The sequence below is a fragment of the Triticum urartu genome, chromosome 3A, assembly GCF_056163025.1.
Source record: "Triticum urartu cultivar PI428250 chromosome 3A, HENAU_Tu73, whole genome shotgun sequence".
In the NCBI taxonomy this organism is placed as follows: Eukaryota; Viridiplantae; Streptophyta; class Magnoliopsida; order Poales; family Poaceae; genus Triticum; species Triticum urartu.
The window spans coordinates 54,306,715-54,333,522 of NC_141875.1; positions in this window are offsets into that span (position 1 = coordinate 54,306,715).

Sequence of the window (26,808 nt, forward strand, 5' to 3'; positions counted from 1 at the left end):
ATACTGATAATTCAAAGAGACTTGCAAAGATAACCAATCATACATAAAAGAATTCAGAGAAGATTCAAATATTGTTCATATATAATCTTGATCATAAACCCACAATTCATCGGTCTCAACAAACACACCGCAAAAAGAAGATTACATCGAATAGATCTCCACTAGAGAGGGGGAGAACTTTGTATTGAGATCCAAAAAGAGAGAAGAAGCCATCTAGCTAATAACTATGGACCCGAAGGTCTGAGGTAAACTACTCACACTTCATCGGACAGGCTATGGTGTTGATGTAGAAGCCCTCCGTGATGGATGACCCCTCCGGCGGAGCTCCGGAACAGGCCCCAAGATGGGATCTCATGGATACAGAAAGTTGCGGCGGTGGAATTAGGTTTTTGGCTCCGTATCTGATCGATTGGGGGTACGTAGGTATATATATGAGGAAGGAGTACGTTGGTGGAGCAATAGGGGGGCCACGAGGGTGGAGGGCGCGCCGGGGGGGGGGGGGGGGGTAGGCGCGCCCCCTACCTCGTGGCCTCCTCCTTTGTTTCTTGACATGGGGTCAAAGTCTCCTGGATCATATTCGGTGAGAACATCACGTTCCCGAAGGTTTCATTCCGTTTGGACTCCGTTTGATATTCCTTTTCTTCAAAACCCTAAAATAGGCAAAAAAAAACAACAATTCTGTGCTGGGCCTCTGGTTAATAGGTTAGTCCCAAAAATAATATAAAAGTGGATAATAAAGCCCAATAATGTCCAAAACAGTACATAATATAGCATGGAGCAATCAAAAATTATAGATACTTGGAGACGTATCAAGCATCCCCAAGCTTAATTCCTGCTCGTCCTCGAGTAGGTAAATGATAAAAACACAATTTTTGATGCGGAGTGCTACTTGGCATAATTTTAATGTAATTCTTCTTAATTGTGGTATGAATATTCAGATCCAAAAGATTCAAGATAAAAGTTCATACTGACATAAAAAGAATAATACTTCAAGCATACTAACAAAGCAATCATGTCTTCTCAAAATAACATGGCCAAAGAAAGTTATCCCTACAAAATCATATAGTCTGGCTATGCTCTATCTTCACCACAAAAAGTATTTAAATCATGCACAACCCCGATGACAAGCCAAGCAATTGTTTCATACTTTTGACATTCTCAAAACTTTTTCAATCTTCACGCAATACATGAGTGTGAGCCATGGATATAGCATTATAGGTGGAATAGAATGGTGGTTGTGGAGAAGACAAAAAGGGAGAAGATAGTCTCACATCAACTAGGCATACCAACGGGCTATGAAGATGCCCATCAATAGATATCAATGTGAGTGAGTAGGGATTGCCATGCAACGGATGCACTAGAGCTATAAGTATATGAAAGCTCAAAAAGAAACTAAGTGGGTGTGCATCCAACTTGCTTGCTCATGAAGACCTAGGGCATTTTGAGAAAGCCCATCATTGGAATATACAAGCCAAATTCTATAATGAAAAATTCCCACTAGTATATGAAAGTGACGAAATGAGAGACTCTCTATGATGAATATCATGGTGCTACTTTGAAGCACAAGTGTGGTAAAAGGGTAGTAGCATCGACCCTTCTATCTTTTTCTCTCATTTTTTTTATTTGTGCCTTTTCTCTTTTTTATCGCCTCTTTTCTTTCTTTTCTTTTTTTTGTCCGGAGTCTCATCCCGACTTGTGGGGGAATCATAGTCTCCATCATCCTTTCCTCACTGGGACAATGCTCTAATAATGATGATCATCACACTTTTATTTTCTTACAACTCAACAATTACAACTCGATACATAGAACAAAATATGACCATATGAATGCCTCCGGCGGTGTACCGAGATATGCAATGACTCATGAGTGACATGTATGAAATAATTATGAATGGTGGCTTTGCCACAAATACGATGTCGACTACATGATCATGCTAAGCAATATGACAATGATGGAGTGTGTCATAATAAACAGAACAGTGGAAAGTTGCATGGCAATATATCTCGCAATGGCTATGGAAATGCCATAATAGGTAGGTATGGTGGCTGTTTTGAGGAAGGTATATGGTGGGTGTATGATACCGGCGAAAGGTGCGCGGTATTAGAGAGGCTAGCAATGGTGGAAGTGTGAGAAAAGTGCGTATAATCCATGGACTCAACATTAGTCATAAAGAACTCATATACTTATTGCAAAAATCTACAAGTTATCAAAGCAAAGTATTACGCGCATGCTCCTAGGGGGATAGATTGGTAGGAAAATACCATCGCTCGTCCCCGACCGCCACTCATAAGGAAGACAATCAATAAATAAATCATGCTCCGACTTCATCACATAACGGTTCACCATACGTGCATGCTATGGGAATCACAAACTTTAACACAAGTATTTCTCAAATTCACAACTACTCAACTAGCAAAAATTTAATATCGCCATCTTCATATCTCAAAACAATTATCAAGCATCAAACTTCTCATAGTATTCAACACACTCATAAGAAAGTTTTTACTATTCTTGAATACCAAGCATATTAGGATTATTTAAGCAAATTACCATGCTATTTAAGACTCTCAAAATAATATAAGTGAAGCATGAGAGATCAATAGTTTCTATAAAACAAATCCACCACCGTGCTCTAAAAGATATAAGTGAAGTACTAGAGCAAAACTATATAACTCAAAAGATATAAGCGAAGCACATAGAGTATTCTAACAAATTCCAAATCATGTATGGCTCTCTCAAAAGGTGTGTACAGCAAGGATGATTGTGGTAAACTAAAAAATAAAGACTCAAATAATACAAGACGCTCCAAGCAAAACACATATCATGTGGTGAATAAAAATATAGCTCCAAGTAAAGTTACCGATAGAAGTAGACGAAAGAGGGGATGCCTTCTGGGGCATCCCCAAGCTTTGGCTTTTAGGTGTCCTTAGATTATCTTGGGGGTGCCATGGGCATTCCCAAGCTTAGGATCTTGCAACTCCTTGTTCCATAATCCATCAAACCTTTACCCAAAACTTGAAAACTTCACAACACAAAACTCAAAGTAGAAAATCTCGTGAGCTCCGTTAACGAAAGAAAACAAAAGACCACTTCAAGGTACTGTAATGAACTCATTCTTTATTTATATTGGTGTTAAACCTACTGTATTCCAACTTTTCTATGGTTTATAAACTATTTTACTAGCCATAGATTCATCAAATAAGCAGACAACACACGAAAAACAGAATCTGTCAAAAACAGAATAGTCTGTAGTAATCTGTAGCTAGTGCAAGATCTGGAACCCCAAAAATTCTAAAATAAATTTATGGAAATGAGGAATTTATCTATTAATCATCTGCAAAAAGATTTAACTAAATATCACTTTCCAAATAAAAATGGCAGCAGATCTCGTGAGCGCTAAAGTTTCTGTTTTTTACAGCAAGATATCAAGACTTTCCCCAAGTCTTCCCAACGGTTCTACTTGGCACAAACACTAATTAAACACAAAAAACACAACCAAAACAGAGGCTAGGTAAATTATTTATTACTAAACAGGAGCAAAAAGCAAGGAATACAAATAAAATTGGGTTGCCTCCCAACAAGCGCTATCGTTTAACGCCCCTAGCTAGGCATAAAAAGCAAGGATAGATCTAGGTATTGCCATAATAGTAAGGTAGATCATTAAAACTCATTTCATATTCTCTATGTTCGGCAGCAAGTTTTCTTTGAGGCAAGCAAAAATAATCAAAAGGGCTAAATTTTATGGGACAAAAGTCCCCAAGATCAACTTTAGGAGGTATAGGTTCCTCCTTCGGCCCTTCGTATTGCACAACCAATTCATCATTATAAGCATTCTTTTGACAGAACTTTGTGAGCCTATATTCAAGAGTATATCCTAGTTCATTATTTCGAATGGCCAAATCATCATTAAAACGGCAAGGGTGAAGTGGGGGAGAGGAAAACGAGAGGCAAATGGCAAATAATGTAATGCGGGAGATAAGGATTGTGATGGGTACTTGGTATGTTGACTCAACAGCGCCAGAAATTGCTTGTTGTTGGGAGTCAAATCTTAACTTGCACGAACCTCCCCGGCAACGGCGCCAGAAATTCTTCTTGCTACCTCTTGAGCACTGCATTGGATTTCCCCGAAGAGGAAAGGATGATGCAGCAAAGTAGCGTAAGTATTTCCCTCAGTTTTTGAGAACCGAGGTATCAATCCAGTAGGAGGTTGCGCGCATGTCCCCTAGTACCTGCACAAAGCAAATAACTCCTCGCAACCAACGTGATAAGGGGTTGTCAATCCCTTCACGGTCACTTACGAGAGTGAGATCTGATAGATATGATAAGATAATATTTTTGGTATTTTTATGATGAAGATGCAAAGTAAAATAAAAGCAAAATAAAAAGCAAAGGAAATAACTAAGTATTGGAAGATTACTATGATGAAGATAGACCCGGGGGCCATAGGTTTCACTAGTGGCTTCTCTCAAGAGCATAAGTATTCTACAGTGGGTGAACGAATTACTATTGAGCAATTGACAGAATTGAGCATAGTTATGAGAATATCTAGGAATGATCATGTATATAGGCATCCCGTCCGAGACAAGTAGACCGACTCCTGCCTGCATCTACTACTATTACTCCACTCATCGACCGCTATCCAGCATGCATCGAGAGTATTAAGTTCATGAAAACAAAGTAACGCCTTAAGCAAGATGACATGATGTAGAGGGATAAATTCATGCAATATGACAAAAAACCCATCTTGTTATCCTCGATGGCAACAATACAATACGTGCCTTGCTGCCCCTACTGTCACTGGGAAAGGACACCGCAAGATTGAACCCAAAGCTAAGCACTTCTCCCATTGCAAGAAAGATCAATCTAGTAGGCCAAACCAAACTGATAATTCGAAGAGACTTGCAAAGATAACCAATCATACATAAAAGAATTCAGAGAAGATTCAAATATTGTTCATAGATAATCTTGATCATAAACCCACAATTCATCGGTCTCAACAAACAAACCGCAAAAAGAAGATTACATCGAATAGATCTCCACAAGAGAGGGGGAGAACTTTGTATTGAGATCCAAAAAGAGAGAAGAAGCCATCTAGCTAATAACTATGGACCCGAATGTCTGAGGTAAACTACTCACACTTCATCGGAGAAGCTATGGTGTTGATGTAGAAGCCCTCCGGGATGGATACCCCCTCCGGCAGAGCTCCGGAACAGGCCCCAAGATGGGATCTCGTGGATACAGAAAGTTGCGGCGATGGAATTAGGTTTTTGGCTCCGTATCTGATCGTTTGGGGGTACGTAGGTATATATAGGAGGAAGGAGTACGTCGGTGGAGCAATAGGGGGCCCACGAGGGTGGAGGGCGCGCCTGGGGGGGTAGGCACGCCCCCTACCTCGTGGCCTCCTCCTTTGTTTCTTGACGTGGGGTCCAACTCTCCTAGATCATATTCGGTGAGAAAATCACGTTCCCGAAGGTTTCATTCCGTTTGGACTCCGTTTGATATTCCTTTTCTTCGAAACCCTAAAATAGGCAAAAAAAACAGCAATTCTGGGCTAGGCCTCCGGTTAATAGGTTATTCCCAAAACTAATATAAAAGTGGATAATAAAGCCCAATAATGTCCAAAACAGTAGATAATATAGCATGGAGCAATCAAAAATTATAGATATGTTGGAGACATATCACTGGCTAATCAGCTTTAGAGATGGTAACATGGTCCTGCACTCTCAGGATCATTTTATGACACAATCAATTTTTGGTGTGCTCATAATTTTAATTTTAGTGATAAGGAAAGATCCCACCTAGTTTGCTAGCTCTCTCAATTGAGTTGGTTTAACAGTAGTGGCCTCCTAACTTGTAGTTGGGTAGGTAGTTGAGAAGACTCATGGTGCTGTCTAGGAGCAAAAGTTTGTATGCATGGATGATGTAGTAGTTCTGTTGTTGTATGGGGATATATGCAATAGCTATGTAACATGTGGGTTCAAAGCCTGCTCTTCCGAGAAAAAAAATTCTGTCTAATTTGAACACTGTACATGTGCCGTTCTTGTGGAATGGGAATTACTTGAGGGAATAAGAGTGTGTAGGGGCAGGTTATCAAGTGCATGGTTGCTAGTTTGCTTGGTATCTCTGTTCTATGTGTATATGCACATAAATTTGTATATGTGGGTTTTAAAGCATGGTTTTTGTATATCCGATAAGTGCACACATCTATAACTATTCCTCCTTGTCTGGTATTATAAGGCCATTTGACTGGATGCTTTAAAATATGAGTTGCTGCGGTAAATGTGTTGCAAAGTCTCACGTGGTTTCAGAAACACATGCATCTGTTTGTCATGCTCCTTTGTGTTGCTTAAAACTATTCCATAGCTTCACAAACAGCTCTAAATTTTTCCTGGTAACTCTGTCAACACTTAGAGCCCCTGTAGCTTTGCTCAACCCCTAAATTGATGCTGCTGCTGTTTCAAATTGCTCATTATTTGAATTGCTACTGCTATCTCATTTTAACTAGCTAGAGGACAAAAAGCATGGTACTAACTGAATTTGTGTCATCATTCTAATCTAAATAATTGTCCTTTTTTGAATGGTCTCTTGGTATTTTGGCTCCAATTCTTCTAATTCTTCTCTGCTGATCTTTTTAAAGCTAATTCTTCTTTGTTGATACATGTAACAGAGCGACCCTGGAAGGCATATCACCGTTCTGTTAGCCCAGTCCTGACAGGAGCAGGTGCCTAGTTTACGATCGCTATCAAAAGAGCTCCATGCTAAAGAACATAGCTTGTAACCATATCTTGTTATTACACATGTGGAGATTGTAACTGTGATTGCCATACTTAGCTAGTTATTACACTTGTAGAGCTTCTGGTAGAGCTTGTATATGTTGGAGCTTATTACGTGTAGAGCTTGTAGATCTTGTAAAGTATTGTATATGTTATTACCTGTTATTTGTACTTGTACAACAGGAGCAATGTATTGAATCTGGAGTATTATGTGTGTTTTTTGTTTATGCCAATTTAAATACTAGTTATTTATTTACTGTTAAATTGAAATATGAAGAATATGACCTTGCTAGTTGGGACCCACTTACCAGAACCTGACAACTAGGACCCATTTGACTAGTGGAAAAAACTGAAGCTATTGAGGCGAAAAGGCCATGGCCCAGAAATTAAAAAGGCTGAATAGTTGGGCCTGTCCCATATAACTGACCAAAATTAATAAGAAAAAAATATATAAAAGGCTGAATTGTTGGGCTCGGCCCATGTAAAACATCTAATTCGACCGGCCTGAATCTTGTCAGTGACCTTTTCAATTGGTCGCAATTTTGCCACGTCGGATCCGACGTGGCCTGGGCAGACAGCCAGTGACCAAAACAAAAGGTCATGGGTTCAACGACCTTCTGTTTTGGTCGTAAACGTCTACAACCTTGTCACAGAGAAGGTCGCTAATTTTAGTTTACAACCGCCAGCTTTTGACCTTCTGTTTTTGGTCACAAAAAGGTCGCAAATGAAAAACTATGACCTTTCAGCGGCCAATAGTGAGGGTCATAAGTTGACATATTTCTTGTAGTGCATCTCTAGATTCCCCCACTGTAATACTAGCAAGAAAATCTCTAAATTCAGATTTGCGAGGTTCACTAACATTACCCCACTGTGGGAGTTTACAAGCAGTGTTAATATCTTCTAAGTCCATGGTATAAGATTTATCATAAAGATCAAACAGGACAGTTTGAGAATTGCGTGATGATGAAAATTTAAACCTTCTCACAAATGAATTAGTTAAATAGAGGTATTGACGGCACTTATCTGCCTCGAAGCTCTCCAGATCAGCATTACGCACAGATGCATCAAATTCCTCTTTAATTCCTGCTCGGATCATGAAATCCTTTGACGGCCATTCACAAGGCCGTACTGGAGCGTCTCTTGGTCGTTCCTCGTCCGCATCGCGTATTGCGGGCCTGGGTCCTTGCTTCCTTGAAGAACCACCTTGGTACATTTTCCTAAACATATTTCTTCCTCTGAAAAATTTCTGGAATTTTTAGTAACTTCAAAATAAAAGTGAACCGAACTCAACAATATTGATAGCAACTACTCCTACAAGTGCCTAGAGGCAATATCATGCATTAAAACTACTTTTGACCATATAAATTTGACATGCAAGCTCAAGAACAGGGTCACCTAAGCAGCAAAAATTTGCAATTAATAAGGCACTAGAACAAAAACTAGTTGGACCATTGGAGGAGTCACATACCAAGGAACAATCCCCCAAAGCAGTTTTGTGAATGGAGCTTTGAGCAAGGAGATCGAAAATGGCAGCAAGATAAGCTTGAACTCGGGTTTGAGGTGGTTGGTGATTTTTTTGGGAGGAAGAAGGAGTGTGTGGTAGCTGGAATAAGTGGAGGGGAGCCACTCTGGGCCCACGAGGCAGTGGGCGCGCCCTGGACCCTCGTGGCCAGGTGCTTGCTCCCCCTGGTGTGTTCTCAGTGCCAGATATTCTCAAATATTCTAGAAAAAAATATTTAATTTTCAGGGCATTTGGAGAACTTTTATTTTCAGGGTATTTTTGATTGCATTGATAATTCATAAAACAGACAGAAAAATACTATTTTTGTTTTATTTAATATAATAACAGAAAGTAAAAAGAGGGTACAGAGAGTTGTGTTTTCTAAATTCATCCATCTCATGCTCATCAAAATGAATCCACTAACAAGGTTGATCAGGTCTTGTTAACAAACTCATTTTGAATAACATGAAACAGGAGAATTTTCGAATAACACTAGGTTACCTTAACGGGGATATGCATGTCCCCAACAATAAGAATATCATATTTCTTCTTGACGGTAGGAAGAGGGAATTCAAAACCTCCAATAGTACTTGTTGAAAAATTTCCAATAGAATTGATACTGTGGACTTGAGGTTGTTTCCTCGGAAAGTGTACCGTATGCTCATTACCATTAACATGAAAAGTGACATTGTCTTTGGTGCAATCAATAACAGCCCCTGCAGTATTCAAAAAGGGTATTCCAAGAATAATAGACATACTATCGTCCTCGGGAATATCAAGAATAACAAAGTCTATTAAAATAGTAACGTTTGCAACCACAACAGGCACATCCTCACAAATACCGACAGGTATAGCGGTTGATTTATCAGCCATTTGCAAAGATATTTCAAGTAGGTGTCAACTTATTCAAATCAAGTCTACGATATAAAGAGAGAGGAATAACACTAACACCGGCTCCAAGATCACATAAAGCAGTTTTAACATAGTTTCATTTAATGGAGCATGGTATAGTCGGTACTCCTGGATCTCCAAGTTTCTTTGGTATTCCACCCTTAAAAGTATAATTAGAAAGCATGGTGGAAATTCCAGCTTCCAGAATCTTTCTTTTATTAGTAACAATTTCCTTCATATATTTAGCATAAGGATTCATTTTAAGTCAAACGCATACGCAAAAAGATAGGTCTAATCATTTCAGCAAAGCGCTCAAAATCCTCATCATCCTTTTTCTTGGATGGTTTAGGAGGAAAAGGCATGGGTTTCTGAACCCATGGTTCTCTTTCTTTACCATGCTTCCTAGAAACAAAGTCTCTCTTATCATAACGTTGATTCTTTGATTGTGGGTTATCAAGATCAACAGCAGGTTCAATCTCTACATCATTATCATTACTAGTTTGAGCATCAACATGAACATCATCATTAACATTATCACTAGGTTCATGTTCATTACCAGATTGTGTTTCAGCATCAGAAATAGAAATATCATTGGGATTCTCAGGTGTGTCAATAACAGGTTCACTAGAAGCATGCAAAGTCCTAACATTTTTATTTTTCTTCCTCTTAGAAGGACTAGGTGCATCAATATTAATTCTCTGAGAATCTTGCTCAATTCTCTTAGGGTGGCCCTCAGGATACAAAGGTTCCGGAGTTACTTTACCTCCTCTAGTTGCAACTCTAACAGTAAAGTCATTATTTTTACTATTCAATTCATTGAGCAAATCATTCTGAGCTTTAAGTACTTGTTCTACTTGAGTGGTAACCATAGAAGCATGTTTACTAATAAGTTTAAGTTCACCTTTAACACTGGCCATATAATTACTCAAGTGTTCAATCATACAAGCATTATGTTTCAATTGTCTACCAACGTAAGCATTAAAATCTTCTTGCTTAACCATAAAGTTACCAAATTCATCAAAACATTGGCTAGCAAACTTAGCAGGAGGGATTTTAGCTTTATCATATCTATAGAGAGAATTTACCTTTACTACCTGTGTCGGGTTATCGAGACCATGTGTTTTTTCAATAGGTGATGAATTAAGACCATGTATTTCTTTAATAGGTGGTAAATTCTTAACATCTTCAGCTTTTATACATTTTTCTTTCATAGATTTTTTTGCCTCTTGCATATCTTCAGGACTAAGAAATAGAATACCCCTTTTCGTCGGAGTTGGCTTAGGACTTGGTTCAGGAAGTGTCCAATTATTTTCATTGGTCAACATATTATTCAATAGAATTTCAGCTTGATCAATAGATCTTTCGCTGAAAACACAATCAGCACAACTATCCAGGTAATCTCTGGAAGCATCGGTTAGTCCATTATAAAAGGTATCAAGTATTTCATTTTTCTTGAGAGGATGATCAGACAAATCATTAAGTAATTGGAGAAGCCTCCCCCAAGCTTGTGGGAGACTCTCTTCTTCAATTTGCACAAAATTATATATTTCCCTTAAGGCAGCTTGTTTCTTATGAGCAGGGAAATATTTAGCAAAGAAGTAGTAAATCATATCCTGGGGACTACGCACACAACCAGGATCAAGAGAATTAAACCATATCTTAGCATCACCCTTTAATGAGAGCGGAAATAATTTAAGGATATAATAGTAGCGAGTTTTCTCATCATTAGTGAACAGGGTAGCTATATCATTTAATTTAGTAAGATGTGCCACAACAATTTCAGATTCATAGCCATAGAAAGGATCATATTCAACCAAAGTAATTAACTCAGGATCAACTGAGAAATCATAATCCTTATTAGTAATAAAGATAGGTGAAGTAGCATAAGCAGGATCATGTTTCATTCTAGCATTTAGAGACTTTTCTTTAAGCTTAGCTAATAACTTCTTAAGATCACTTCTATCGTTGCAGGCAAAAAAGTCTCTAGCAGTTTCTTCATCCATAACATAACCCTCAAGAACAACAGGCAATTCATATTTAGGGGGAGAATCTTCATCATCACTTTCATCAATATTATCAGTTTCAATAATTTCATTCTCTCTAGCCCTAGCAAGTTGTTCATCAAGAAATTCACCAAGTGGCACAGTAGTATCAAGCATGGAAATAGTTTCATCATAAGTATCATGCATAGAAGAAGTGGCATATCATCAATAACATGCGACATATTAGAATGAATAGGAGAAGCAGGTTTAGGTGTCGCAAGCTTACTCAAAACAGAAGGTGAATCAAGTGCAGAGCTAGATGGCAGTTCCTTACCTCCCCTCATAGTTGAGGGAAAAATCTTGGTTCTTTGATCTTTCAAGTTCTTCATAATGATAAGCAGATATAAATCCCAAGTGACTCAAAGAATAGAGTTATGCTCCCCGGCAATGGCGCCAGAAAATGTTCTTGATAACCCACAAGTATAGGGGATCGCAACCGTTTTCGAGGGTAGAGTATTCAACCCAAATTTATTGATTCAACACGAGGAGAGCCAAAGAATATTCTCAAGTATTAGCAGCTGAGTTGTCAATTCAACCACACCTGGAAACTTAATATCTGTAGCAAGATATTTAGTAGCAAAGTAATATGATAGTAGTGGTAACAGTGGCAAAAGGTAACGGTAGCAAAAGTAATATTTTTGGGTTTTGTAGTAATTGTAACAGTAGCAATGGAAAAGTAAATAAGCAAAGAACAATATAGGAAAAGCTCGTAGGCATTGGATCGGTGATGGAGAATTATGCCGGATGTGATCGATCATGTAACAGTCATAACCTAGGGTGACACAGAACTAGCTCCAGTTCATCAATGTAATGTAGGCATGTATTCCGAATATAGTCATATGTGCTGATGGAAAAGAACTTGCATGTCATCTTTTGTCCTACCCTCCCGTGGCAGCGGGGTCCTATTAGAAACTAAGGGATATTAAGGCCTCCTTTTAATAGAGTACCGGACCAAAGCTTTAACACATAGTGAATACATGAACTCCTGAAACTATGGTCATCACCGGTAAGTATCCTGATTATTGTCACTTCGGGGTTAACGGATCATAACACACAATAGGTGACTATAGACTTGCAAGATAGGATCAAGAACTCTCATATATTGATGAAAACATAATAGGTTCAGATCTGAAATCATGGCACTCGGGCCCTAGTGACAAGCATTAAGCATAGCAAAGTCATAGCAACATCAATCTCAGAACATAGTGGATACTAGGGGGAGGGGGCGCCCCCCTGCCTCCTGGCCACCGAGTTGGTTGCTTGACGTCCACTCCAAGTCCTCTAGATCACGGTTGTTCCAAAAATCACGATCCCAAAGATTTCATTCCGTTTGGACTCTGTTTGATATTCCTTTTCTATGAAACACTGAAATAGGCAAAAAACAACAATTTGCACTGGGCCTTGGGTTAATAGGTTAGTCCCCAAAATAATATAAAAGTGTAAAATAAAGCCCATTAACATCCAAAATAGATAATATAATAGCATGGAACAATCAAAAATTATAGATACGTTGGAGACGTATCAGCATCCCCAAGCTTAATTCCTGCTCGTCCTCGAGTAGGTAAATGATAAAAATAGAATTTTTGATGTGGAATGCTTCCTAACATATTTCTCAATGTAATTTTTCTTTATTGTGGCATGAATGTTCAGATCCGAAAGATTCAAGATAAAATTTTATTGTTGACATAAAAATAGTAATAATCCAAGTATGCTAATCAAGCAATTATGTCTTATCAAAGTACCATAGCCAAAGAAAACTTATCCCTACAAAGTCATATAGTTTGGCCATGCTTCATTTTCGTCACACAAAATGCTCTCATCATGCACAACGCCCATGACAAGCCAAGCAATTGTTTCATACTTAGCCTTTTCAAACTCTTTCAACTTTTATGCAATATATGAGCGTGCTACCTCTTGAGCATTTCATTGGTTTTCCCTTGAAGAGGAAAGGGTGATGCAGCAAAGTAGCATAAGTATTTCCCTCAGTTTTTGAGAACCAAGGTATCAATCAAGTAGGAGATCACGCTCAAGTCCCACACACCTACACAAACAAATAAGAACCTCGCAACCAATGCGATAAAGGGGTTGTAAAACCCTTCACGGTCACTTACGAGAGTGAGATCTGATAGATATGATAAGATAATATTTTTGGTATTTTTATGATAAAGCTGCAAAGTAAAATAAAAGGCAAAAGAAATAACTAAGTATTGGAAGATTAATATGATGGAAGATAGACCCCGGGGCCATAGGTTTCACTAGTGGCTTCTCTCAAGAGCATAAGTATTATGCTAGGTAAACGAATTACTTTCGAGCAATTGATAGAATTGAGCATAGTTATGAGAATATCTAGGTACGATCATGTATATAGGCATCACGTCCGAGACAAGTAGACCGAAACGATTCTGCATCTACTACTATTACTCCACACATCGACCGCTATCCAGCATGCATCTAGAGTATTAAGTTCATAAGAACGGAGTAATGCTTTAAGGAAGATGACATGATGTAGAGGGATAAACTCATGCAATATGATATAAACCCCATCTTTTTATCCTCGATGGCAACAATACAATACCTATCGGTTCCCTTTCTGTCACTGGGATCGAGCACCGCAAGATTGAACCCAAAGCTAAGCACTTCTCCCATTGCAAGAAAGATCAATCTAGTAGGCCAAACCAAACTGATAATTCAAAGAGACTTGCAAAGATAAACCAATCATACATAAAAGAATTTAGAGGAGAATCAAATATTGTTCATAGATAATCTGGATCATAAACCCATAATTCATCAGATCTCGACAAACACACCGCAAAAGAAGATTACATCGAATAGATATCCAAGAGAATCTAGGAGAACTTTGTATTGAGATCCAAAGAGAGAGAAGAAGCCATCTGACGGTGTCCTAGACTAGGGGGTACTCATCACGTCGTCTCCCGGTCAGTTGGATTGGGCCGAGGACCCCCATGGCCGTATACTCCTGGGCCAGTCCGGATAGCTGCCGCATACAAGGAAGATTCCACAAGACTTGGTGATCAAGACAAGGACTCCTCCCCCACCGGTGTATTCGGCTAGGACTCTTGTTATCCTAAGCCTCTGGTGCATTATATAAACCAGGGTCAGGCTAGTCGATAGATCATATATACAACAATCATACCATAGGCTAGCTTCTAGGGTTTAGCCTCTCCGATCTCGTGGTAGATCTACTCTTGTACTACCCATATCATCAATATTAATCAAGTAGGACGTAGGGTTTTACCTCCATCAAGAGGGCCCGAACCTGGGTAAAACTTCGTGTCCCTTGCCTCCTGTTACCATCGATCCTATACGCATAGTTTGGGACCCCCTATCCGAGATCCGCCGGTTTTGACACCGACATTGGTGCTTTCATTGAGAGTTCCGCTGTGTGATCGGCAAAAGGATCAATGGCTCGCCCGCAGGTCAACTGCGACATCGGCATCTTCGTCGCCGGCTCGACTGGTCACCTTGGCTCGACCGAGGACCGTGCTCCATCTTCAATCATCATGTTCGGACCGGGGCCTTCTTCAACATCAACTCTGATATCTATCATGATCATAGAGGAGTCATCCATGGAGCTCGAGGGCTCAACGTCAACATTGCCCTCGGGCGGCCGTGTTGTTTTTATGGACAACAAACTTGTATTCGCCGTCACCTCCTCCTCGAGTGTTGGTTTGACGATTACTTCGGTGGAATAGTGCGGGATTACGTCTACAACAGCCATGCAAAATTTCGTCGAGTTCTGATGGAGGAATCTCCGACAATCTACGATATACCGGAGCCCTGTCAAATCTGGACGGGAATCTGGACGAGTTTAGGGCGTGGCCTCCAGAGCCCAGCTCGGAGGTCCTTTGGAAGATCCAACCGTTCATATACTGCGGAATTCCCGTATCTACCACCCCTCCAAATTTCAGATCGATCCGACGGTTCAAACTCTGGGAACCTTCCGATGAGTGGACCAATTTTCGGATTTGTTTTCTGCGCGAATACGGATCCGACCCGAATTCATGTTTCTTTATGAACGTGATATTGGACAACCTTTTTTGAGGAATTCTCTTCTAGGGTATTGTGCGTTGTTTTTAAACATGTGCCCATAAATTTTTAAGCCTCCCCTGAGGTCATCTTCATCATCATGCTGCTGTCAAACCTGTCCAGCAATATTGCTCTAAGGCAGCTGACCTGCGCTAGACACGGCGTCACTTTGTTGAGCCGAGCTGAACTTCTTCGGATCATCATCTCGGCAAGCCGAGCAAGGGTCCGGCATCACGAAGGATAAATCATCACCAACATCGCCGCCCCACGGATTACACGGAGCGGGCATACCGGCATTGCCGCACGGTCACTTCATCAAGCCGACATCGACCACGTCACGACCTGCATCGGCAGGGCCGCACTATTGCTTCTTCAAGGTGGTGTCCATCATGCCGACCTACTTTGACTCATCGGCTTACATCGAGGCTTCGACATCTCGACTGGACCGGGGGCTTCGCCATCTCTTCATCAACCTATACTCCAGAGACTTCGGCGTCACTAGCCGACCAGCTCCGTCACGTTAGCTGGACCGAGGGCTTTGCCTCGGCGAGCCAACCTTTGCCAGCAACGCCATGCCGTCGCTTTATCGCCCATCAGGCAATGGGTGTGCGGATCGAGTCCCAATTTTGGGAATCACCTTTCTTCGGATTGCTACAACAAATAAACCAGGTGCTATTAATCCTAGTATTTTTTGCTTGTTTGGGTTCATTTTTCCCAAGGAATTATTACTCTGGTTTGTCCATCATATGTACACAGGTCTATCAAATGGTGGCCGCATTAACGACGATCGCATGGTGGTTCGGTCAGTTTCCGTACATAGTGCGGCGAACGCCGCATCCGGAACTCAGACCGACCTGTGAATTCAGGCTTCGCCACGCCTTTACCGCATCACGCTGACGCCCTGCATTGACTTCGGCGCCAGGCCATATTTCTTTTATTACTCACTTTGCATAAATTATTTATTATGCAACGATTTTTTATTATTATTACTATTATCTCCGGTTTGCACTATTTTTTGTGCACAGGAAAATGATCTAGCCGGACTATATCCTTTGGCGTCACCTCGGCTGGACGAGGGGCTTCGTCAGCACTTCATTACCCCATGCCGGGGACTTCGGCATCACTCTGCCGGCCTGCATTGACCATGCTATGTCACCACTTCGGAGTGCCGAGCTCTTTGCTCCGCCACCTCGGGACCGGCTTGGGGGATGGAACCTTGTCCCGCACCAAGCTCGGACCGCGTCGTCAATACCGAACACATTAACCAGCTAACACTACTAGGGAAAAGCCTATACACAGAATCTAACCAGCAGCGCGCTATAAAATCAGGCGCTGCTGCTAAGTAGCAGTAGCGCGGGCTGTGGAAACTCGCTGCTGAAACAAGTTTATCAGTAGCGCGCCCACTCCAAGTGGCGCTACTGCTAAAATTCCCACGACGCCACCGCGAGGCCAGTTATAGCAGCAGCGCATTAAAATAGACAGCGCTACTGCTACGTAACGTAGCAGCAGCGCATTCAGGCAATAATCGCTACTGCTAAATTAACTACAAATCTCACTAGCGCGCCTCATCCACAGATCACACTCACACACACTCGATCACGGTCTCCTCCTCAACCCCCGCGCCGCTGGTCCTCCCCCGTCGCCCCTTCCCCGTCGCCCCTCCCCCAATCTGTGCCACTGTAGCCTCATCCTCCTCGCTGGACTTGGTACCGGCCTCCTCCTCTGTCCTCCCTCCACTCGCCGCTGGCCGCCCCCTCCTCGCTCCGCCTTCCTCCTCGATCCGTCCTCCCTCCACTCGCCGCCGGCCGGCCCCTCCTCGCTCCGCCTTCCTCCTCCGTCCTACTATCTTCTCCCTCCTCGAGTCGCCCCTCCTTGTCCCTCCTCCCTGATACATTTTGATTTAGTAGGCTTTCATATGTAACATTTTGATTTAGTTGATTTAGTATGCTAGTGGATTTAGTATGCTAGTTGATTTAGTATGCTAGTTGATTTAGTCGATTTAGTTGATATGATTCAGTTGATTTAGTAGGCTAGTTGATTTAGTTGATTTAGAACATTTTGATTTAGTTTATTTAGTAGGCTAGTTGATTTAGTTGATTTAGTAGGCTAGTTTATTTAGAACATTTTGATTTAGTTGATTTAGTAAAATGGCGCCACCACCAGCACCACTATGTCGACTGTGCAAGTCAAGGTGCGCCAGCAGCCTTGCAACTGGCAAGCTGTTCGGCATCTACTTCCATCCGAGTTTTCGTCATGCGGCGGTAGGAAATTAGATGAAATGTAACAACTATTTTATTTTTAGTGTCGGCATTACTGCATTGTGTCATTTTGCTTTTCTTACACAGATCGTCCCATGCAATGTGAGGTTGAAATTCAACAAGCTGACAGGAGACACTGTGACATTTGAGGCTCCTAGGGGGCCGTACACTATGGAGGTCGAGAAAGGACGCAATATGTCGCAGATTGGAGGAGATGGATGGGCCCGTTTCCTCACTCGCATGCGTCTTACTGGTGGTGAGTTGATTAGATTCTCCTTCAGAGCAGAAAGACCCAAGCTGGTTGTCATTTATATCAACCTGGTGGAAGATGACGAAGATGATGAAGATAATGAGGACCCACTCAATGAAGATGATGAGAACCCACTTCATGAAGCCATCATAGCTCAAAGAATGAGGCTGAGCGAGGAGGAGGTGTGAAACCTATGGGACATAATTCCGCCACGTGATAACTTTGTCGGGGTGCCATTCGTGACCCGCCTGACAAGTACCATGGTCGATCGACATGAAATGGTATGTTATACGTACTGCATGTAGTAATTTGATGATATATATATGCTTTATTGTTATACTAACAAATGCAAATTATCCGATTATATGCTTAGTGAATCCGATGATATGCTTAGTGTAGAGTCCAATGATATGCTTTGTGGAATCTAGTCGATGATATACTTTAGTGTAGAGTCTGATCACATGCTTAGGCTATTTATTAATTGATATGTTTTTCTTCTTCAGAGATTGCCAAAGAACCTATCTATGAGTTGTGGTATCGAGCCTGATGAAGAAGGCTCAGTTGGACTACGCCTTACCGCAAGGGGCTCCGTCACCACATGTACTTACCGCATGGGCACAGATGGTCGCACACACTTGAACTCGGTTGGGTGGAAGAGATTCCTCGTTGGCAAGAATCTTCGTGCTGGACAGGCCATCGTAATTACTATCAGGAACACCCACCGCCCAGGCTTGAGGATGATGATCGTCGTCGATACCATCTAGAACTACATATGTGTATGTGGCTATATCATCTAGAACTACATATGATGATCGTCGTCGATATCATGTAGAACTACATATGATGATCGTCGTCGATATCATCTAGAACTAAATATGATGATTGTCGTCGATGTCACCTTGTACTGCTTGAGGATGCATGTTGAGTATATATGAAATTGTTATCTAGTACTCCCTCGGTTCCAAATTACTCGTCGTGGTTTGAGTTCAAATTTGAACTAAAACCACGACGAGTAATTTCGAACCAAGGGAGTACTACCTAGTACCAATAATGCTTTATGAAATTGATATATAGTAGTACCTAGTATCTGGAAATTGCAGTTTATCGAAGCCAGAATGGGGAAATGGTGAAAGATATAATAGTAGCGCTGGACCGGGAAATCGCTATAGCTAAGTAATAGCAGCGCGTTCCTGAAAAGCGTTGCTGCTATAGTCAATAGTGGTCGCATGGGTACAGGCAGCGCTACTACTAAGAGTTAGCTGTAGCGCCTTATTGGTAGCGCGGGTACCCGCGCTGCTGATAGGCCTAAAACTCGCGCTGCTGCTAGCCTTTTCCCTAGTAGTGTAAGTTGCCTTCATGCTCCAAGTTTTAAATTTTTAACTTGTGTTCGGTTCGACCAAGCATTATACCTTTTTTGGAAAAAAGTTGCTTGTAGAAAATTTTCTTGTCCAAACTTTGTTTGTTACACACATATTCAAATACCCCGTTTATTTGGGGGCTTCCTTTATGCAGCTTTTCCTCTTGCATATGATTATACTTGTACGGCTTCGTTCCTTATTCGTGTATTACGCCACAATATGCACCATATTGACTTAAGTGATTTGCAAGTTGGGTTGCCTGGCTCCTGTGCTTACCCCTACGTTCCCGATTGTTCGGCTAGGGAGTAAAGGGAGCACCTCTGCGATTGTCACGACCGGGTCCTCCGAGCTCTGACCTCAGACTGGGTGAAGTCGGAAGCTAGCGCTCTTATTGTTTTCAATCATGGTCGGCATACAACGGAACTCATGAGTACAAAAAATCTATTGCACAAGTCTCACAGTAATAATGAGCACCGAAGAAAGGTATCGGTGGGGATACTATTTTCTTCGAAGATGCTTCTTACACTTCGTCTGTAATATAGCATAAGTTCCCTGAGCGCGCTTTTTCTGTTACAGCCTCATGGCCCGGTTGCCTGGTTATCGGAAACACTATCGATATTCTCGACAGGTGGAGTACATAACACTTTTCGGTCCTTGACCGAAGAGGGAGAAGCCGACGGTCGGTTAAGAGTTTAAAGTTTGGTTGAACAAAGATATGATATTAGTACTTCGGTACATAAAATCATTATACGTAAAATTCTTTTACCCAAGTCACTTGGGGGCTCTTAAATTTATATGAGTCGTTTTATAATAAGTGTTCTTCTTCTTAGTCGTTGGAAAGTTTTTATTACTATTATTATTATTTATCACTCCCCTTTTCGACACGAGTGTGTGGTCACTAGCCGGGGAGCCTAATTTCTCTCTCAAAGCTGCTAGAGTTTAGTTTGCTAAACTGACCTAATGAGAAGTAATCCGCCCTCGGGATAGGAGGTTGAAGCCGTAGGCTGACCCGCTTGAAGTCCTGAGATAGGATGTGTCATGTTAAAGCACGACAGAAGCACTTTTTTTGTAAGGCCAATTTTTGGATTGGCACCGAACACTTGATCTTGTCCGGATGTCAAGTTTTTACTAACGTTTTTTTGGTTTTCCAAGCTTATGGCACTTTTAAACTATTTGTGTGTTTCCAGCACAAGTCTCACAGTGCAATGCCGGACACCTTTATAGATTCGGAAAAAACATTCTCGGATCTCACTATATATGCATTGGTTTCGAATTGTGTCTTCGGTCAATAGTTGGGTTGCCCGGCTCCTGCGCTTGCCTCCTACGTTCCGCTTTGTTCGGCTAGGTGTGCAAAGGGAGAACCACTGCGATTGTTCTTCCAGCTCACATGGTTAGGCACCTCAGTGGAGAAAGCCAAAAACTGACTGTCACAATAAGTGTAAACTGGTCAGCAATCCGATGACGGTGTTAAATGACTGGCTATTCATAACATTGGCCGAAGTGTTTATGGCTTGACCTCGACTGTCGCCAACACTACCGAGGGCTATTAACTGGCCTCCCAAACTAAATCCTCGATATTTTTCTCTTACGTTGGAGCTGAGGTTTCATGATCATGCTTAGCATGACAACCCAAAGAAAGGAACCGATAGCGGGACTATTTTCTTTGGAAGACATTTCTTATGTTAAACAGTAATATAACATATCTCTCTGCGTACCATTGTTTATAAAACCGTATGGCCAGATTGCCTTGTTTGTCGTAAATCTTTGCCCTCATAACGGCTTTATAAAGTAGGACAAACACTCCTCGGCTACTGGCCAAGGAGGTGGAAGCTGATGGTCGGTCAACAAAGTTTTGTACAATGCATATCCGAGCATTAATGACGTAAAGTACTTGGATACATAGAATCATTACACATAATTTGTGATTTTACTCTGGATATTGATCCTTAATTTGGCCACCCATGCCCGCATTAAGGCTTGGGGGCTACTGGGCTTCATGCTTATCATTTACTAATTTTAAAGGGGCGTATCGATCCCCTGATCTGGTGTTGCCACCCGACCAGTGTCTCGGGGGCTACTGCATTGGCAATCCAGTGCAGAAAATTTAAGTGCAATATAGTTTTCGAGGAGATTATGATCCTCAGGTTGGTCGGCCGCACCCAACCTAAGTCTCGAGGACTCTGCACACCGCTTTTTGTGTCCTGCAGTATTCTGCCGAGCTAGGACTTGATCCTCAGGCCGATTTTGCAAAAAAACCTGAGTCTCAGCGGCTACTGGGATTAGTGGTCTTACATCATCCTTCAAGTGCATCTCGGGTTTTAAACCGATACACACCTTTAGGGCTACTGACTATATATCTCGGTAGAGAATAAATTACACCAATCAAAAATATTGACAAAAAATCGGCCCACAGTTGGGGTGATGCACCACCTCGGAAGCAGTCTGGCGTAAAGCTCAGGCGCTAGTGGCTGGCTCCATAGAGGGCATTTCCAGCATTAAGCTCGGCTAAACTCCTTTAACTTTTTTGGACCAAGATGATCTATGACATCTTGGATATAGTCCGGCGTTGGAGCTTGCACATAGTCCGGCGTTGGAGCTCAGATACATTTCGGCGTTGGAGCTCGGAAGCAGTCCGGCATTGGTGCTCGGCTGCAAAAGATACCTTGAATGCAGTCCGGCGTTAGAGCTCGGACGCGAGAGGACACTGCCTTCCAGGAACAACTTCAAACCCGAGGTGTGGCATAAAAATAACAAGGCATTGATAAAGGCCGGAAACTTAAAGGGGCTCCTCGGATACCCAACATATAAACTCATCGAATGCATTTTGGCGATCCTCAAGATCGAAGATGAGAAGATTTGTTGAACCAGTTTTCAAGACTAACGACCGAAGATGAAGAACAGTTCGGAAGAATCGAGGAGCGTCCCTAACTTGAAGACCGATTCAGGGTGCTACTGACGGTGTCCTAGACTAGGGGGAACTCATCACGTCATCTCCCGATCAGTTGGATTAGGCCGAGGACCCCCATGGTCGTATACTCCTGGGCCAGTCCGGACAGCTGCTGCATACAAGGAAGATTCCACAAGACTTGGTGATCTAGACAAGGACTCCTCCCCCACCGGCATATTCGGCTAGGACTCTTGTTATCCTGGGCCTCTGGTGCATTATATAAACCAGGGCCAGGTTAGTCGATAGATCATATATACAACAATCATACCATAGGCTAGCTTCTAGGGTTTAGCCTCTCCGATCTCGTGGTAGATATACTCTTGTACTACTAATAGCAAGACTTCTCCCATGTCCTCAGGAACAAACGTAACTACTCACAAAGCATACTCATGTTCATAATCAGAGGGGTATTAATATGCATATAGGATCTAAACATATGATCTTCCACCTAATAAACCAACTAGCATCAACTACAAGGAGTAATTAACACTACTAGCAACCCACAGGTACCAATCCCGGACTTAAATACAAGAATTGGATACAAGAGATGAACCAGGGTTTGAGAGGAGATGGTGCTGGTGAAGATGTTGATGGAGATTGACCCCCTCCCGATGAGAGGATCGTTGGTGATGACGATGGCGATGATTCCCCCCTCTCGGAGGGAAGTTTCCCCGGCAGAACAGCTCCGCCAGAGCCCTAGATTGGTTCCACCAAGGTTCCGCCTCGTGGCGGCGGAGTCTTGTCCCGAAAGCTGGGTTATGATTTTTTTCCTCATTGAAAGACTCCATATAGCAGAAGATGGTCATCGAAGGGCCACCAGGGGGCCCACGAGGTAGGGGGCACGCCAGGGGGGTAGGGCGCGCCCCCCACCCTCGTGGGCAGGGTGTGGCCTGTTGGAAATATGCCCTAGAGGCAATAATAAAAGCATTATTATTATATTTCCTTGTTCATGATAATTGTCTTTATTCATGCTATAATTGTATTATCTGGAAATCGTAATACATGTGTGAATAATAGACACCAACATGTCCCTAGTAAGCCTCTAGTTGACTAGCTCGTTGATCAACAGATAGTCATGGTTTCCTGACTATGGACATTGGATGTCATTGATAACGAGATCACATCATTAGGAGAATGATGTGATGGACAAGACCCAATCCTAAACATAGCATGAGATCGTATAGTTCGTTTGCTAGAGTTTTCCAATGTCAAGTATCTTTTCCTTAGACCATGAGATCGTTTAACTCCCGGATACCGTAGAAGTGCTTTGGGTATACCAAACGTCACAACGTAACTGGGTGACTATAAAGGTATACTACGGGTATCTCCGAAAGTGTCTGTTGGGTTGACATGGATCAAGACTGGGATTTGTCACTCCGCATGACGGAGAGGTATCACTGGGCCCACTCGGTAATGCATCATCATAATGAGCTCAGAGTGACCAAGTGTCTGGTCACGGGATCATGCATTACGGTATGAGTAAAGTGACTTGCCGGTAACGAGATTGAACGAGGTATTGGGATACCGACGATCGAATCTCGGGCAAGTAACATATCGATTGACAAAGGGAATTGCATACGGGGTTGATTGAATCCTTGACATCGTGGTTCATCTGATGAGATCATCGTGGAGCATGTGGGAGCCAACATGGGTATCCAGATCCCGCTGTTGGTTATTGACCAGAGAGTCATCTCGGTCATGTCTGCTTGTCTCCCGAACCCGTAGGGTCTACACACTTAAGGTTCGGTGACGCTAGGGTTGTGAAGATATGTATATGCAGTAACCCGAATGTTGTTCGGAGTCCCGGATGAGATCCCGGACGTCACGAGGAGTTTCGGAATGGTCCGGAAGTAAAGAATTATATATAGGAAGTGCTGTTTCGGCCATCGGGACAAGTTTCGGGGTTATCGGTATTGTACCGGGACCACCGGAGGGGTCCCGGGGGCCCACCGGGTGGGGCCACCTATCCCGGGGGGCCACATGGGCTGTAGGGGGTGCGCCTTGGCCTAGATGGGCCAAGGGCACCAGCCCCAAAAGCCCATGCGCCTAGGGTTCCACTTAAGCGAAGAGTCCCAATGGTGGAAGGCACCTCTAGGTGCCTTGGGGGGAGGGAAACCTCCCCTTGGCTGCCGCACCTAGGAGATTGGATCTCCTAGGCTGGCGCACCACCCCCTTTGGCCCTCCTATATATAGTGGGGAGAGGAGGGACTTGACACCAGACCCTGGCGCCTCCCTCTCTCCCCGTTACGTCTCTCTCTCGTAGTATAGGCGAAGCCCTGCTACTGTGACGCCCTGCATCCACCATCACGCTGTCGTGCTGCTGGATCTTCATCAACCTCTCCTTCCCCCTTTCTGGATCAAGAAGGAGGAGACGTCTCCCGTCCCGTACGTGTGTTGAACGCGGAGGTGCCGTCCGTTCGGCGCTTGGTCATCGGTGATTTGGATCACGTCGTGTTCGACTACATCATCACCGTTCTTTGAACGCTTCCGCACGCGATCTACAAAGGTATGTAGATGCATCCGATGACTCGTTGCTAGATGAACTCCTAGATGGATCTTGGTGAAACGAGTAGAAATTTTTTTGTTTTCTGCAACGTTCCCCAACAGTGGCATCATGAGCTAGGTCTATGCGTAGTTCTTCTTGCGCGAGTAGAACACAATTTGTTGTGGGCGTAGATGTTGTCAACTTTCTTGCCATTACTAGTCTTACCTTGCTTCAATGGTATTGTGGGATGAAGCGGCCCGGACCAACCTTACACGTACGCTTACGTGAGACCGGTTCCACCGACTAACATGCACTAGTTGCATAAGGTGGCTGGCGGGTGTCTGTCTCTCCTACTTTAGTTGGAGCGGATTCGATGAAAAGGGTCCTTATGAAGGGTAAATAGAAGTTGACAAATCACGTTGTGGCTTTCACGTAGGTAAGAAAACGTTCTTGCTAGAACCCTACTTCAGCCACGTAAAACATGCACCAACAATTAGAGGACGTCTAACTTGTTTTTGCAGCAAGTGCTTTGTGATATGATATGGCCAAAGTTGTGATGAATGATGAATGATCTATATGTGATGTATGAGATGTTCATGCTATTGCAATAGGAATCACGACTTGCATGTCGATGAGTATGACAACCGGCAGGAGCCATAGGAGTTGTCTTTATTTTTGTATGACCTGCGTGTCATTGAGAAACGCCATGTAAATTACTTTACTTTATTGCTAAACACGTTAGCCATAGCAGTAGAAGTAATAGTTGGCGAGCAACTTCATGGAGACACAATGATGGAGATCATGATGATGGAGATCATGGTGTCATGCCGGTGACAAGATGATCATGGAGCCCCAAGATGGAGATCAAAGGAGTTGTGTGATATTGGCCATATCATGTCACTATTATTATTTGATTGCATGTGATGTTTATCATGTTTTTCATCTTGTTTTCTTAGAACGACGGTAGTAAATAAGATGATCCCTCACAACAATTTCAAGAAGTGTTCTCCCCTAACTGTGCACCGTTGCTAAAGTTCGTCGTTTCGAAGCACCACGTGATGATCGGGTGTGATAGATCCTTACGTTCACATACAACGGGTGTAAGACAGTTTTACACATGCAAAACACTTAGGGTTAACTTGACGAGCCTAGCATGTGTATAGACATGGCCTCGGAACACAGAAGACCGAAAGGTCGAGCATGAGTCGTATAGAAGATACGATCAACATGAAGATGTTCACCGACGTTGACTAGTCCGTCTCACGTGATGATCGGACACGGCCTAGTTGACTCGGATCATGTTATACTTAGATGACTAGAAGAGGGATGTCTATCTAAGTGGGAGTTCATTGAATAATTTGATTATATGAACTTAATTATCATGAACTTAGTCTAAAATCTTTACAATATGTCTTGTAGATCAAATGGCCAACGTAGTCCTCAACTTCAACGCGTTCCTAGAGAAAACCAAGCTGAAAGACGATGGCAGCAACTATACGGACTGGGTCCGGAACCTGAGGATCATCCTCATAGCTGCCAAGAAAGATTATGTCCTACAAGCACCGCTGGGTGACGCACCTGTTCTCCCTGCAGAACAAGACGTTATGAACGCTTGGCAGGCACGTACCGATGACTACTCCCTCGTTCAGTGCGGCATGCTTTACAGCCTAGAGCCAGGGCTCCAAAAGCGTTTTGAGAGACATGGAGCATATGAGATGTTCGAAGAGCTGAAAATGGTTTTCCAAGCTCATGCCCGGGTCGAGAGATATGAAGTCTCCGACAAATTCTTCAGCTGTAAGATGGAGGAAAATAGTTCTGTCAGTGAGCACATACTCACTATGTCTGGGTTACATAACCGCTTGACTCAGCTGGGAGTTAATCTCCCGGATGATGCGGTCATTGACAGAATCCTCCAGTCGCTTCCACCGAGCTACAAGAGCTTTGTGATGAACTTCAATATGCAGGGGATGGAGAAGACCATTCCTGAAGTATTTGCTATGCTGAAATCAGCAGAGGTAGAAGTCAAGAAGGAACATCAAGTATTGATGGTCAATAAAACCACTAAGTTCAAGAAGGGAAAGGGTAAAAATAACTCCAAGAAGGACGGCAAGGGAGTTGCCGCGCCCGGCAAGCAAGCTGCCGGGAAGAAGCCAAAGAATGGACCCAAGCTCGAGACTGAGTGCTTTTATTGCAAGGAAAGTGGTCACTAGAAGCGGAACTGCCCCAAATACTTAGCAGAAAAGAAGGCCGGCAAA